The sequence below is a fragment of the Miscanthus floridulus genome, chromosome 4 (assembly GCF_019320115.1).
Source record: "Miscanthus floridulus cultivar M001 chromosome 4, ASM1932011v1, whole genome shotgun sequence".
NCBI classification, from domain to species: domain Eukaryota; kingdom Viridiplantae; phylum Streptophyta; class Magnoliopsida; order Poales; family Poaceae; genus Miscanthus; species Miscanthus floridulus.
Window position 1 is genome coordinate 73774130 of NC_089583.1, and position 15940 is coordinate 73790069.

Below are 15940 nucleotides of genomic sequence, written 5' to 3' on the forward strand. Positions count from 1 at the left end.
TCTACAAAACACATGTTAGTCCCAGTAATCACGTATTGTCATTAATCATCGAAACCCAACTAGGGGCCTATATGCTTTTAGAATGCTTATGACATCAATGGGTATACGTACTATACCCACGCAAAGGATAGTAAATATGTGAACCAAAACAGCGACATTCGAATAGAGGCTCTCAATGGATTAGGGTGAAAGATCTAATACTTTGGCATCATTGAAGAGATATGGAAACTTGACTATGGAAGGGATATAACGGTGGCCCTATTTCAATGTCGCTGGATCAAACAACACCAACTGAATGAGATCGGATTGAGAGTCCTGGACCTTGAGAATCTAGGCTACCAAGATGACCCTTGGGTGCTCGCTTCACGTGTCGCATAAGTTTTCTATATGTCAGACCACAAAGTAACCTCCCCCTAAAGAAGAAGATAAATCATGTGGTTGCCTCCAGGAAACAACACATTATTGGAGTTGATGGCATGGATGATGTTGAAGCTTACAATAACTACGATGAGATGCCGCTATTCACAGACTTTCCTAAGAAAGTCAGTGTTGTGGAAAAGAACCTACCCAAAGATATATTGCCATAGAAACAAAAATGTGTCAAGGGAAAAGTCGTTACAGTGGGCTAGCTAGTTGTTGAACGTAGAGTGTTTGTGTAAGTGTGTGTGTGTAAGACTATATATTTTTGTATGTGTGTGTGACTATATTTATGCATGTGTGTGAGACTACCCTTTGCAACATCCAGATGAATCTATTTCAACATCCACTCTATTACTACTAAAACTTTGTAAAATCACTTAACACTTTATGAAATAAAGAAACTACCAAAATAAAAGTAGAAGATCTTGACGAGTTATACAACTTTTATATTCATCACCTTTACAGCTGAAATCATTTAGTGGTTGAAAATCAGGTTTGAAGCTGTTATTTTCTGAAATTCAAAATTTGAACTATTCAAATTTTGTCAAATAAAAAGATGACCAAAATAAAAGTTGTAGATAGCGATGTGTTCAACAATTTTTATATTCATCACCTTTACAACTGAAATTATTTATTGGTTGAAAATCTGGTTTGAAGCTGTTATTTTCTAAAATTCAAAATTTAAATTATTCAAAATTAGTGACAAAGATAGATGACTAGACTAAAATGATAGAGCATGATTTTAGAAAATTTTAGGAAAAAAAACCATTACATTTGGAGTTAGTATGAGGGAGAAAAACTAGTTACAAGTTTCAGCCACATATTAAAAAGAGAAATCACACTTGTTCATCATTGATCATCATGCGTAGTTGTGATTTTTCTTTTTAATCTCTGGGTAAAATTTGTAACTAGTCTTTCTCTCTCATACTAACTCCAAATATGATGATTTTTTCCTAAAATTTTCTAAAATCATGCCCTATTAAGTTACTGTGTTGATTTGGTCATTCTTTTTATCTGAGAAAGTTTGAGCAATTCAAATTTTTAAATTTAAAAAAATGACAAGTTCTAACAAGATTTTCAACCATTAAATGATTTCAGCTGAAAAGTATTGAATACCAAAAGTTGTATAACTTATCAAGATCTACAACTTTTATTTTGATCATTTCTTCTTCTGACAAAGTGATAGTAAACATTGTTCACAAATCAACATATTTCTCGTATAGTTCATGAAACTATAAATCATATGTGAATTTATGAACAATGTTTACTAATACTTTGTCACATGAAAAAGTGACCAAAATAAAAGTTGTATATAGTGATGAGTTCAACAACTTTTATGTTCATAACTTTTATTGTTGAAATCATTTAAGGTTTCAAAATCTTGTTTAAAGTTGCCATTTATTGAAATTCAAAATTTCAACTGTTCAAATTTGGTCAAATGAAAATTTGATCAAAATAAAAGTTGTACATATTGATGAGCTCTACAACTTTGGTATTCATAAGTTTTTCGGCTAAAATTATTTACTCTTTCAAAATATTGTTTCAAGTTAAAATTATTTGAATCTCAAATTTTGAATCGTTCAAACAAAGTCACATGACAAGATGACCAAAATAAAAGTTGTACATATTGATGAGTTATACAACTTTTATGTTTACAACATTTTAATTTTATTTCATTTAATGTCATAAAATTATAGTCGAAGTTTTAAAATTTAAATTTTTTATTTTTGTTTTTTTGTTTTCTGTATTGTTTTGACTATAATTGTTTATATATATATTTCTACATATATAGAATAATACAAAATATTATATTTGTGCATATATACAATTGTTTTTATATTACTTTGTGTTTTTGTGATATAAAAAATATAGAATTAATAATTTAATAAAATAGAAAATATTTGTAGGGGCGGCTTGATCAGGAACCGCCCCTACAAATCGTCGTGAGTATAAAAACAAGGGTGCACTAGTGAAAATGTGTTGGGTGCTCTCTTCTTCCTCCTGACGTCGTCAGGCTGCCCAACTTTTTCCCTGGTGTCCCCCTGAAAGGTCCTAATGGCTAGAGGGGTGGGTGAATAGCCTATTAAAAAAAATTCTACAACAACACTTAATAAACCGGTTAGACAACTATGAGGTGAAGCAAGTGTTGCGCTAGCCTACTAAAAATATAAGCCACCTATCACAATTCTAGTTTATATAGTTTCTATCCACACAATGGCTATAACACTACACTAAGTTAGTGTGCTCTCAAAAGCTAACTAAAGAGACACACTAACCAAACTAACAAGCTCTCACGACTAGCTACACTAAAGAGCTTGACAACTAGTTTGCAGTAATATAAAGAGAGTGAGCAAAAAGGTTATACCGCCATGTCGAGGAAAGTGCCAATCAATCATAAGATGAATAATAATAAAGACCAATCACCTCAGAATCAAATGATGAACACAATGATTTTTTACCGAGGTTCACTTGCTTGTCGACAAGCTACTCCACGTTGTGGCGATTCACTCACTTGGAGGTTCATGCGCTAATTGGCATCACACGCCAAACCCTCAATAGGGTGCCGCACAACCAACATAAGATGAGGATCACACAAGCCACGAGCAATCCACTAGAGTACCTTTTGGCTCTCCGCCAGGGAAAAGTCAAGAACCCCTTACAATCACCACGATCGGAGCCAAAGACAATCACCACCCTCTGCTCGACGATCCTCACTACTCTAAGCCATCTAGGTGGCGGCAGCCACCAAGAGTAACAAGCGAATCCCACAGCGAAACACGAACACCAAGTGCCTCTAGATGTAAACACTCAAGTAATGCACTTGGATTCTCTCCCAATCTCATAAAGATGATGAATCAATGATGGAGATAAGTGGAAGGGCTTGGCTAAGCTCACAAGGTTGGTATGTCAATGTAAATGGCCAAGAGAGTGAGCTTGAGCTGGCTATGGGGCTTAAATAGAAGCCCCTATGAAATAGAGCCGTTATACCCCTTCACTGTGCACAACACGGGGTGACCGGATGCTCACGCTGGCCCTTAGTGTCTGGTCACAGGATACACACCACGTGTCCCCTATCTTTGAATACTATTCACCTAATCTTAACGGTCAATAGTCGACCGGACGCAATAGCTAACAGTGATCGGACGCTGAACCCCAGCATCCAGTCATTTCCAGTAAGCTTCCAGAAATGATTTTTCTCGACCAGACGCATCCGGTCATGCTTGACCGGACATAGCCAGTGTCCAGTCACATGGTGTCTTCCTCTGTGCTGCCACATCAACATGACCGGACGCAGCCTTCCAGTGTTCGGTCGCTGAGCGACCCAGCGTCCGGTCATGAGACCGAAATGCACGCCCTCTGCTACCACCGACCAGACGCTCCGGTCCAACCGAGACCAGCGTCCGATCACTTACAGTGACCTCCATCTTTTCTATCTAGGGCGCCGGTGAAGTTCCTAACCCTTGCTCAAATGTGTCAACCACCAAGTGTATCACTTTGTGCATATGTGTTAACATATTTTCACAAACATTTTCAAGGGTGTTAGCACTCCACTAGATCCTAAATGCATATGCAACGAGTTAGAGCATCTAGTGGCACTTTGACAACCACATTTTGATGAGTTTTACCCCTCTTAATAGTACAACTATCAATCCTAAATGTGATCACACTCTCTAAGTGTCTTGATCACCAAAATAAAATAGCTCCTACTATTTATACCTTTGCCTTGAGCCTTTTGTTTTTCTCCTTCCTCTTTTCAAGTCCAAGCACTTGATCATCACCATGGCATCACCATCATCATGTCATGATCTTCATTTGCTTCACCACTTGGAATGTGCTACCTATCTCATGATCACTTGATAAACTAGGTTAGCACTTAGGGTTTCATCAATTCACCAAAACAAAACTAGAGCTTTCACCTCCCGCCGCCTCCCAGGCTTCTCTCGACACTTGCGCCGCCTCTCCGCACCCTTGGACCTCTCCCGACACCCATGCCCCTCTCTGCACCCACGTGCCCCATCTCCATGGCAGCTAGGGTTTTAGAGCCCCCGGCCGGCAGCTTGGGTTTTAGAGCCCCCGGCCACCGCCTCCTCCCCATCTCTGTGCCATCCACATCCATGACCCGGTCCGCCGCCACCTCGTTTCCAACCTTGAGGTGCTGCGGGCCTGCTCCCCGCCCTCCGTGGCCTAGGTGCATCAGTGTTCGTGCTCCCTCCCATGGCGAGCGGCCACGGTGTCCGAGCTCTCTGGTGTCTGCACTCCTTCCCTAGCGTCCACACCTCCAACGGTGGGTGGCCTAGCTGCCCATGCTCTCCAGTGTCCGCGCACCTCCACTAGTGTCTGCGCTGCTCCATAGCTTCCCCTACACCTAACAGGTAATTTGGATCCACCACTACTGCTGCTTGCTGCTCCATCACTTGCTCCTGATGCTTTACCCAATGTGCATTTAGTAGGAACCTGCACATGGTTTCACCCTAGAACTATCTCCAGGAAAGAATTCAGTAAATGTCAGTCACATCTCTCCTTATTTTCGCAATGAGGTGGCAACCTATGTGAATCTAGTATCTTACCTAATTGTCTAACTGAAAGTCTAGTAAACCTAAATTGCTAGTTCACCAAGAACAAAATAAAGTAGGGAGTCCCAATAAAACATTTAGCATTAGCCAGTTGTAGGTCACCCATAGACAATTATTTATGCATGAAGTTGAATATGACTAAGGTCTGTGAGCTAACAAGTGACAACAAAACCCACACAGTTGTAACACCTCTAGTGTTTTGACCTAACACTAAAACTTGACATGTCATCATGTGCATTGCAAAGCATTCTTAAAGTAGAAAATTTTGAATGCATTCACTAAATAAGCTTTATTTCATAATGTTGTTATTTTATGTGATGTGATTCAAAACCCTAAATAAAGATCATGACCACAAGGGTCAAATTTCATGTGAGTCCATGTGTCATTTGACTCAAATAACCCTAATGGGCCATGTTACTGGTCAAAAAGCAAAGTTAAAGTCAAAAGGTAAACAAATCAAATTTGAATTCACATTCAAATCATAAAAGTCCTTTTTGCCCCTTTTGTCTAATTCAAAATCCATTTGGAATTTGGGGTTCTGACAAAAAGCAAAGTTGAAGATTATTTTATAAGGATCAACTTTGGTATTCAAAGTTTTTCAAGTTTACATATAAAATTTGGAGTAATTTTGAAATGATTCAAATGCTCAAATGCACTCCAAATTCAAATTTCAAAATGGAGGTAGAATTTGAAAATGTTCCTTGAAGCAAAGTTGTAGAGTTTGAAAAGTTGAGCAACTTTCATTTTTGGAGATTTTCAACTTCTTTAGAAAATTTGTGAGTAATTTGCAAAATTAACGCAGTGGCAATTATGTAAATACTTCAAAATTGAAAATCAACCGAGCGCCACCTCTCTGCTTGCCGCCGGCGCCACGCAGTTGTCGCCACCGACTGATTTGTGCCGCTTCCTCGCGCATTGACACGCAGCCGGCATTGTGGCGAGCTCGGGCGTGAGCTGTCGACGCCGGGCGCGTTCCTCCCGTCTATAAATAGCAGCAACCGCCGCCGTCGTCCCCGTTTTTTCCCTCTGCTCTGCTCTGCCGCCAGCTAGCTCTGCCGCTCACCATATCCACCATCGAGCCACGTTCGTCGTGCCTAGCTACGCCAACACGATCGCCTCGGCCTTGCGCTCCTCTTCAGCTTGCTCGCATTGCTTGGGTTGGTCGGAATCGCCCGGCGCAACGTCTTCTTCCTCGGAGCTGGCCGTAGTACCACCACCATCAACCTCACATGGCCACGTCATTCTAGCCCATCTCCGTCTTCACCAAGCACACTGGCATGATCGTGGTGAGCTATTGAACGTGATGCTTGCTTCGCTTTAGACTCTACTGCATCGTTGCAGGGGTTACGCCGTGCGCCGTCGTGCCCGAGCCGCCATGGACGGCATGGAGCTTTCTCTGGTGCACCTTCTGCCATTCTGAGGGCTGGGATTAATTCAAATGTTACCTACTTGATGCATTACCTACCTTGTTAATTGTTTACCATCCTTGAAGATGATTTCTTTTACAAAGGCGTAGAATGCTTAGTATGCTTTATGGTAGGCTTTCAAAGTAAAAGTTTCGATACAATCAAAGATGGCATACTGGCCAAAGAAAGAAAGAATATAGAATGAACTAGAGACTAGTCGGGTGACTTATCTTGAATGTTGGGTAATATTGCCGACTATGTCGCTTAAAGGCCACTCATTGTGGATCTTCTGAACGAGACACTTTATAGTACTGGTCACATACTCCGGTAAGCCTACTTTGGCTAATCCGTTACTAAGATGAATGCCCACGCACTCTGGGAGTGGAGAGATGGCGGGAGTAGCGTGTACCCTCGTGGCTGGAATGTGGCCGGATTTGAGGTGTGCTGTGCTCTCGGGTGGCGTGGAGATAGCTTAGTATAGGAGGATCCGGTAGCAAGATTGATATATGCAAGATTAAGTTCTACATATGTCGTGTGATAAGGAATCCCCAGCTAGGACTTGAATCAATTTGAATTGCCAGTGCTCCGTGGATATGGAGACTCGATTCATTATAGAAGCAATGCAGGACTGGTGAATTACTAAAATATGAGAAAAGAATGGAATGAGAAGGATTGGAATATGGGAAAGGTACATTTAGTTTGAGATAATGAACTAAAAGGACTTTGGGGTAAGACTTGAAAAATAGGATGAAGAATAGTAAGCTTTTGGCAAAGAACTTTTTGAATCTTGCTACATCCTCACCTTGCCCCAACACCTGCATCTTTAAAGTCTTTCACCCCCTGTTACGTCGGGTTAGTCTTGTTGAGTACTTTTGTACTCAGGGTTTGTTAACCCTTGTTGCAGGTGAGTCGCATGCGTAGGCTTGTTTTGGTCCCTGCTGCATGTCTGTGTTTGAAGTCAATGACAATGAGGAGTAATGAATGGCCTTTAGACAAGGCACTAGTTTGTATGATAAATAAAGTTAATGTAATATTATTCCGCTACTATGGTTGTATGACACTTATGGTATTGTAAGTTTGAAAACAACTGGCTTGTAAACTATGTTATCTTAAGACTTCCGCTATCTTTTACTCTGATGTATATATTTGAATGAACTGTTGTAATCTGCAATATCTGTGATTGGGATCCTATTTGAAAAAAGAATCGTGGATGATTCAGGTTTCTCGAGGACACCCGACAGACCTATTGAGTTGTTGGGAACTCGTGTACGCTATCCGAGGTCTATTAAGATAACGATAGGTGCATGTGGGCCCGATTCCTTAGGAGGTTCTGCCATAGCTGGTATCAGAGCAGTTCCCATCTAAGACCATTATATGTTACTTTGGAAAACCTTCAAATTGGTTTGGATCAAAGAAAGTAAACTTGATATTTTAAAAATTCTAATTTCTTTCTTCTGACCTTTGATCTAGACTCAATCCTATCTTATTTGAAAGTTCATGGTGGATAATATGTTTAGGTTTGTCCTATGTATTAAAAATCTTGTACTTATGATTATATCAATCTTTTGTACCTAGATTTGTAAGATTGATTCGTGCATCATGCTTGAACACCTTGCATAATAATTCCCCTTAAGAAGTGGTTGGGTAAGTAATGTCAATCCCATTCTTGCTAACCTCCATTATCCTCAAGCTATTCTTATAGTCCTACCTTAAATCCTATAGGCTATGGCTAAGACCAAGGTAACCGCATGCAAGTCCACCGGACCTCATGGAGTCTCTCATCACCAGTTGGCACCATGTAACCATGAGCTTGGTGAAGGAAGCTCCAAGAACCTAGGATATGAAGGATCTTCAAGCAACCCCACCAACATCGAGAACCTGACCAAGGAGCTCAACACTCTTCGTCGAGCTCATGCCAAAGATCAAGAAGAGCTGGCAGAAATGCAAAGGGGCATCACCATGACCATGGAGCTATGAAATGAAGCCTGGACATGAGAGGATGCAGCCAATGAATGCGTCCATGAGTTGGAGTTCTATGTAGAAGATCTGAAGATGGACAATGCCATTCTTCATGAGAATGTCCACATACTGTACGCTCAACTTCATCCTCCTCATGGGGATGGTGAGGTTACAGATGAAGAGATGATTGTAGATCCAGGAGATGTCAAGAATGAAGAAGAGGAGGAGGATCCTGAGGAGTTAGTGTACTTCTCAGATGAAGATGAGGTTTCGTCCGATATGGGCACAGACGCCGATGACTGAGAGCTAGGAGTAGTAGTAGTTCCTTTACTGCTTTCCTAGTAAACTAGGGTTGTCTTGTGGGATACAAGACATGTAAATTAAATAAGTAACCCTTTGTAGCATGGAATCTTTTAAATGCTTTCAATAAAGAATAATGTAAGTAAACATGTTTCTATAACAGATGCCTCGTCCTATCACCCGAACTGGTGCTAGTGGCTCGCATGACGATGATGAGTGCCCAAATCCTCCACCAATGCCTTCGACTATGGCAGATGCCATCGCCGCACTCGTCAATGCAATGGCAGAGAATGCTAGGTTGTTAAGGGAATTGGCGTAGAACCAACAGGCACCATACCCTAATCGTGGCCGCCGTAATAATGGAAATGATGAGTCAACCTATGTTGATTTTACTAACACACGTCTGCCTATGTTCTCTAAGGCAAAAGAGCCTTTAGAAGCTGACGATTGGCTTAGAACAATAGAGCAAAAGTTTGAGCTGATTCACTGTACCGAGGTTCAGAAACCAAGGTTTGCGACACAACAACTCCGAGGAGCTGCTGGTGCCTAGTGGGCAAATTTGGTAGCTATACAGCCCGCTGGTCACCAGATCACCTAGAGGGAGTTTAAGTATGCCTTCAGGGCACACTATATTTCAGATGGTGTGATGACCATGAAGTTAGAAGAGTTTTTGGCTCTTAAGCAAGGGGAGCACCTGGTGATGCATTATGTTGGGCGCTTCAATCACCTGTCGTAGTATGCTATAGAGTATGTGAATACTGACAGGAAGAATAAGAATCATTTTCTTAGAGGCATGAACACTAAACTTTAGACCATGATGGCAACTTGTGGTAACGCAACTTATCATGAGACAATCAACATTACTATCGCTTCGAAGGAGAATTACCGCCGACACAAGGAGGCGAAGAAAAAGAAAATATCTGCTTTTGGATCATCAAGTGGCAAGCGTCAGAAGATAGTCTACCATCCTCAGAATCATGGTCGTGCGCCATTCCGCCCACAACAAGGCCAAGGCAGGCAGCAAATCTTTATTCGCCCTGCAACTAATACGCATTATCCTCATCAGGCACCGCAGCAGCAAAAGAATACAAATAATACAAACCGCAATGCTACTCCCCAGAATCACAATTATCCATGCTATAATTGTGGTAAACCCGGACACTTTTCTCGAGAATGTCCGTATCCCAGGAAGAATAATCCTGATGCACCCAAAGCCCCTGTTACTCAAGCTCAGAATCAGTACAAGGGCAATGCTCAGAATAGTGAGAAGGGTTAGGCAAAGAAGAAAACTGGAAGGGTCTTCTATACTCAGGTGGAATCTATTCTAGAAGGAGAACCAGTAATGATGGGTATGTTTCCCATTGCTAAGCATCCTGTAATTATCTTATTTGATTCTGGTGCATCCCATACATTCATCAATCGTACATTTGTTGTGAAGCATGGGATAGCTATTAGGGAAATAAAAGAACCATATCATATACAGTCGCCTAGGGGACGAATCTGTACAAGGGAGGTAGTTTAGCATGTACCTATTGATTTGGGAGGTTATGAGTTCCCTACCAATATGCTGATATTAAAGGATCAAGATATAGATGTGATCCTTGGTATGAACTGGTTAACTCAACACGGGGCTATCATAGTTGTCCTGCATAGAACCATAAGGGTAAATGCACCTAACAACAAAACCTAACTTCTCATCTAACTTCCCTTTCCTAAGAGTACAGTAGAAATAGTCTATGCAACTATTGTTGAAGAAGCCGAGAAAATTCTAGTGGTATGTGAGTTTATGGATGTCTTTTCTGATGATCTGCCTAGTCTGCCACCAGACCGAGATGTAGAGTTTAGAATTGATCTAAAACTAGGAACAACACCAGTGTCTAGAAGAGCATATAGGATGCCACCCAAAGAACTAGCAGAATTAAAAATGCAACTACAAGAGTTGTTAGACACGGGTTTCATTCAACCCAGTTCATCACCTTGGGAATGCCCTGCTATCTTCGTGAAGAAGAAGGACCAAACCTTAAGGTTATGTGTTGACTATCGGCCGTTAAATGAAGTCACCATAAAGAACAAATACCCCTTACCCCAAATTGATTTGCTTTTTGATCAACTTGCGGGAGCTAAGGTGTTCTCAAAGATAGACTTGAGATCTGGCTATCACCAGATTAAGATCAGACTAGAAGATGTGCCGAAGACAACATTTACTACCCGATATGGTCTACATGAGTATCTAGTCATGTCTTTTGGGCTGACCAATGCCCCGGCTCATTTCATGTACCTGATGAACTCAGTTTTCATGCCCGAGTTGGATAAGTTTGTCGTGGTGTTCATTGATGACATTCTTATCTATTCTAAGAGCAAAGAGGAACATGCAAAACATCTCCGCGTTGTTCTACAAAGATTAAGAGATCACCAACTATATGCCAAATTCAGTAAATGTGCATTTTGGTTGGAGGAAGTACAATTTCTAGGTCATGTGTTATCTGCTGAAGGTATAGCTGTTGATCCAAGCAAGGTAGAAGAAGTCCTTAATTGGAAAGCACCTACAACTGTTCATCAAGTTCATAGTTTTTTGGGGTTGGCAGGATATTATCGTCGGTTCATCCCTGACTTCTCTAGAATTGCGAAGCCAATTACTGGACTGCTAAAAAATCAAACTAAGTTTGTATGGTCAATAGAATGTGAGGAGGCCTTTCAGACATTGAAGAAGTTGCTGACAACTGCACCAGTTTTAGCACAACCAGATATCAAGAGGCCATTTGATATCTATTGTGATGCATCTGGAATTGGTATTGGCTGTGTTCTGATGCAAGAAGGCAGAGTCATAGCATACGCTTCCAGACAACTCAAGAAGCATGAAGAACATTATCCCACCCATGACCTTGAATTAGCCACCGTTGTTCATGCACTCAAGATTTAGTGACATTATTTATTGGGCAATATCTATCATATCTATACGGATCATAAAAGTTTGAAACACATCTTCACTCAGACAGAGTTGAATATAAGGCAAAGAAGATGGTTGGAACTTATCAAACATTATGACTTAGAAGTGCACTATCATCCGGGCAAGGCTAATGTGGTTGCCGATGCCCTGAGTCACAAGAGTCATTACCATTGTTTGACTGTGAAACCTCTGCAACGAACATTGTGTCAAGAGATGGAGCATCTGAATTTACAAATCATAGAACAAGGTTCCCTGTCTAATATTGTAATTGAGTCCACTATCAAAGATCAGATCATTGATGCTCAACGGAAAAGTAAGGGCATAGCCCATATCAAGGACAAAGTTAGATCTGGAAAACCAACATGTTTTAAGATTGATGAATCAGATGTCGTATGGTTCAAGGATAGATTGGTAGTACCCAAAAATCTAGAGCTGCGAAAGCAGATTCTTGATGAAGCTCATTCTACAAGATACTCCATTCATCCAGGTAGCAACAAAATGTATCATGATCTGAGAAAGAGATATTGGTGGACCAAAATGAAAATAGAAATAGCTCAATATGTGGCCAAGTGTGATATTTGTCAGAGAGTCAAAGTGGTTCATATGAAGACTGCAGGTCCATTACATTCATTGCCAGTTCCATCTTGGAAGTGGGAAGATATCTATATGGACTTCATCGTGGGATTGCCCAGGACATCTGTAGGCTACAATTCAATATGGGTTATTGTTGATCGCCTAACCAAGATATCTCATTTCTTACCAGTTAGAGATAAATATTGAGCGGAACAATACGCAAAGCTTTATCTTGATAGAATCTTCAGTCTGCATGGAGCACCCAAGACCATTGTCTCTGACAGAGGGTCATTGTTCATATCCAAGTTTTGGAAAAGTCTACATGAGTCTTTGGGAACTAAACTTATCCATAGTTCTGCTTATCATCCACAAATAGATGGATAGACTGAAAGGGTAAATCAAATTCTTGAAGATATGTTGAGAGCATGTGTCCTTTCCTATGGTGCTAAATGGGATGAATGCCTTCCCTTAGCTAAATTCTCATATAACAATAGCCATTAAGAGAGCATTAAAATGGCACCATTCGAAGCACTGTATGGTCGTAGATGTCAGACACCTTTAGATTGGTTAGAAGCTGGAGAACGTTGGTTCTTTGGACCGGATGTGGTCAAGGAAGCTGAAGAGAAGGTTAAACTCATACAAGCTAATATGAAGATAGCTCAATCCCGATAGAAAAGCTATGCTGATAAGAGGAGATGACCGCTAGAATTCAAAGTGGGAGATCATGTCTACCTCAAGGTATCACCAATGAAAGGAGTTCATCATTTTGGGATTCGGGGAAAGTTGGCGCCCCGTTATGTAGGTCCTTTTCAAATCCAACAACGATGTGGACCGGTCGCCTATCGCGTCAAGCTACCAGATCACATGTCAGCTGTGCATGATATCTTTCATATATCTTAGTTAAAGAAGTGTCTTCAAGTACCAAACCAAGTGATTGACTTTGGTGATGTAGAACTAGAACCTAATTTGACTTATGCCGAGTACCCCATTAGAGTCTTAGATCAGACAGATCGAGTTACTCGAAGATGTATAATTAAGTTCTACAAAGTACAATGGAATCAACACACTGAAGATGAAGCTACCTGGGAGTCCGAGGATTACTTAGAAGAAAACTTTCCTGACTTCTTCACTTTTGTCTAGTTGCAATACCTTGTCTATATTGTAACTTGTCTCGTTTATCATCAGAATGAAGAACCCCCTCACTAGCCTTTTGAATAAAGTTATGATGTGTTAGCTTGACACATTTCCTTTTCCATTACTTAGCCTTAAGTTTTAAATCTTGGGACAAGATTTCTTTAAGGGGGAAGGGTTGTAACACCTCTAGTGTTTTGACCTAACACTAAAACTTGACATATCATCATGTGCATTGCAAAGCATTCTTAAAGTAGAAAATTTTGAATGCATTCACTAAATAAGCTTTATTTCATAATGTTGTTATTTTATGTGATGTGATTCAAAACCCTAAATAAAGATCATGACCACAAGGGTCAAATTTCATGTGATCATGTGAGACCATGTGTCATTTGACTCAAATAACCCTAATGGGCCATGTTACTGGTCAAAAATCAAAGTTAAAGTCAAAAGGTAAACAAATCAAATTTGAATTCATATTCAAATCATAAAAGTCCTTTTTGCCCCTTTTGTCTAATTCAAAATCCATTTGGAATTTAGGGTTGTGACAAAAAGCAAAGTTGAAGATTATTTTATAAGGATCAAGTTTGGTATTCAAAGTTTTTCAAGTTTACATATAAAATTTGGAGTAATTTTGAAATGATTCAAATGCTCAAATGCACCCCAAATTCAAATTTCAAAATGGAGGCAGAATTTGAAAATGTTCCTTGAAGCAAAGTTGTAGAGTTTGAAAAGTTGAGCAACTTTCATTTTTGGAGATTTTCAACTTCTTTAGAAAATTTGTGAGTAATTTGCAAAATTAATGCAGTGGCAATTTTGTAAATACTTCAAAATCGAAAATCAACCGAGCGCCACCTCTCTGCTTGCCGCCGGCGCCACGCAGTTGTTGCCGCCGACTGATTTGCGCTGCTTCCTCGCGCGTTGACACACAGCCGGCACCGTGGCGAGCTCGGCCGTGAGCTGTCGACGCCGGGCGCGTTCCTCCCGTCTATAAATAGCAGCAACCGCCGCCATTGTCCTCGTTTTTCCCCTCTACTCTGCTCCGCTGCTCGCCATAGCCACCGTCGAGCTGCGTTTGTCATGCCCAGCTACGCCAACGCGATCGCCTCGGCCTTGCGCTCCTCTTCGGCTTGCTCGCGTTGCTTGGGTTGGCCGGAATCGCCCGACGCAACGTCTTCTTCCTCGGAGCCAGCCGGAGTACCGCCACCATTGACCTCACATGGCCACGTCGTTCTAGCCCATCTCCGTCTTCACCAAGCACACCGGCGTGATCGTGGTGAGCTACTGAACATGATGCTTGCTTCGCTTTAGACTCTACTGCATCGTTGCCAGAGTTACGCCATGCGCCGTCGTGCCTGAGCCACCATGGCCGGCGTGGAGCTTTCTCCGGTGCGCCTTCTACCATTCTGAGGGCTAGGATGGATTCATAGGATGGTGTAGATCATTTGGGTGCGGTCTGCCTCACCGGAGCATCACCATCGGTGTGTTTTGGGCTGGCCAGTGATGGCAGTGCTGCCGTGTCCTGTTATCTGTCACTGACGAGTGGGGTCGGGTTGTCAGTGAGACAGAAAGAGAAGAACTGGAAGATTTTGATATTTTCTGATTTTGAATAGTGCTGAATCTTTGGGAATTTGTAGGAAAATAATCATAGCTCCAAAAATTCTGAAAATTTGTGTGTAGCTTCTGTACATGCTCTAGTATGGTTTAAAATTATGAAACTTGAAATTTGAATAAATTTTTAATGTTCAAAAATTTAGTCCATTAATTGATAAATGCAATTTCCATGATTTTTGTAGGCCACTGTATAATTCCAAAAATTATGAAATTTGTTTTGGTACACTAATTTGACATGAGGAAGCTTACATATAATTTTGAGGTCATTTGGAACAAGTTCATTTTTGGGCTTATTTCCAAATTAATTCAAAAATAAATAAAAGCAAACCCTAAGTGTTTGATTAGTGTTGGATCTTGTTTTGGTCATGTTTTGTGACTAGTAGGGTTTCAAGATTCATTTGGTCAAGTCACATGTGTGGTTCTTGACGGTAGAATTGCAAGTTGGTTTTGTTGGCTTGCAACTGTACCGTGACAAAAAGTCGTATTCGAGGTGTTTTTACATTTCATGTACCATGAAAGCATCATGTTTACATTATCATCATGTTAAAGCATATGTTATCATTTCGTGTAGAACCCGAGAGTGAAATGATTCTAGTTGAGCAAGTTCTGGAAGAATCCCCGGTTGTCATGGGATTCGATAATTGTGGTACTGATCCGAAACCTGAGATCGTCAATGAAGGCAAGCCCCAGTTTATGCATTAAAACCTTACCTTGTTACTTTGAAAAGTTTATCACCTATGTTACCTATTGCATTAAGTTGATTAATTCAAATGTTACCTACTTGATGCATTACCTACCTTGTTAATTTGTTACCATCCTTGAAGATGATTTCTTTTACAAAGGCGTAGAATGCTTAGTATGCTTTATGGTAGGCTTTCAAAGTAAAAGTTTCGATACAATCAAAGATGGCATACTGGCCAAAGAAAGAAAGAAGATAGAATGAACTAGAGACTAGTCGGGTGACTTATCTTGAATGTTGGGTAATGTTGCCGACTATGTCGCTTAAAGGCCACACA

The 15940-nt window shown here is 40.7% G+C and overlaps 1 pseudogene; it reads left to right on the forward strand.

The window, feature by feature from the left end:
- The window catches only part of LOC136548650 (NAC domain-containing protein 20-like), a 43639-nt pseudogene that overhangs the window by 17977 nt on the left and 9722 nt on the right, over positions 1-15940 (forward strand).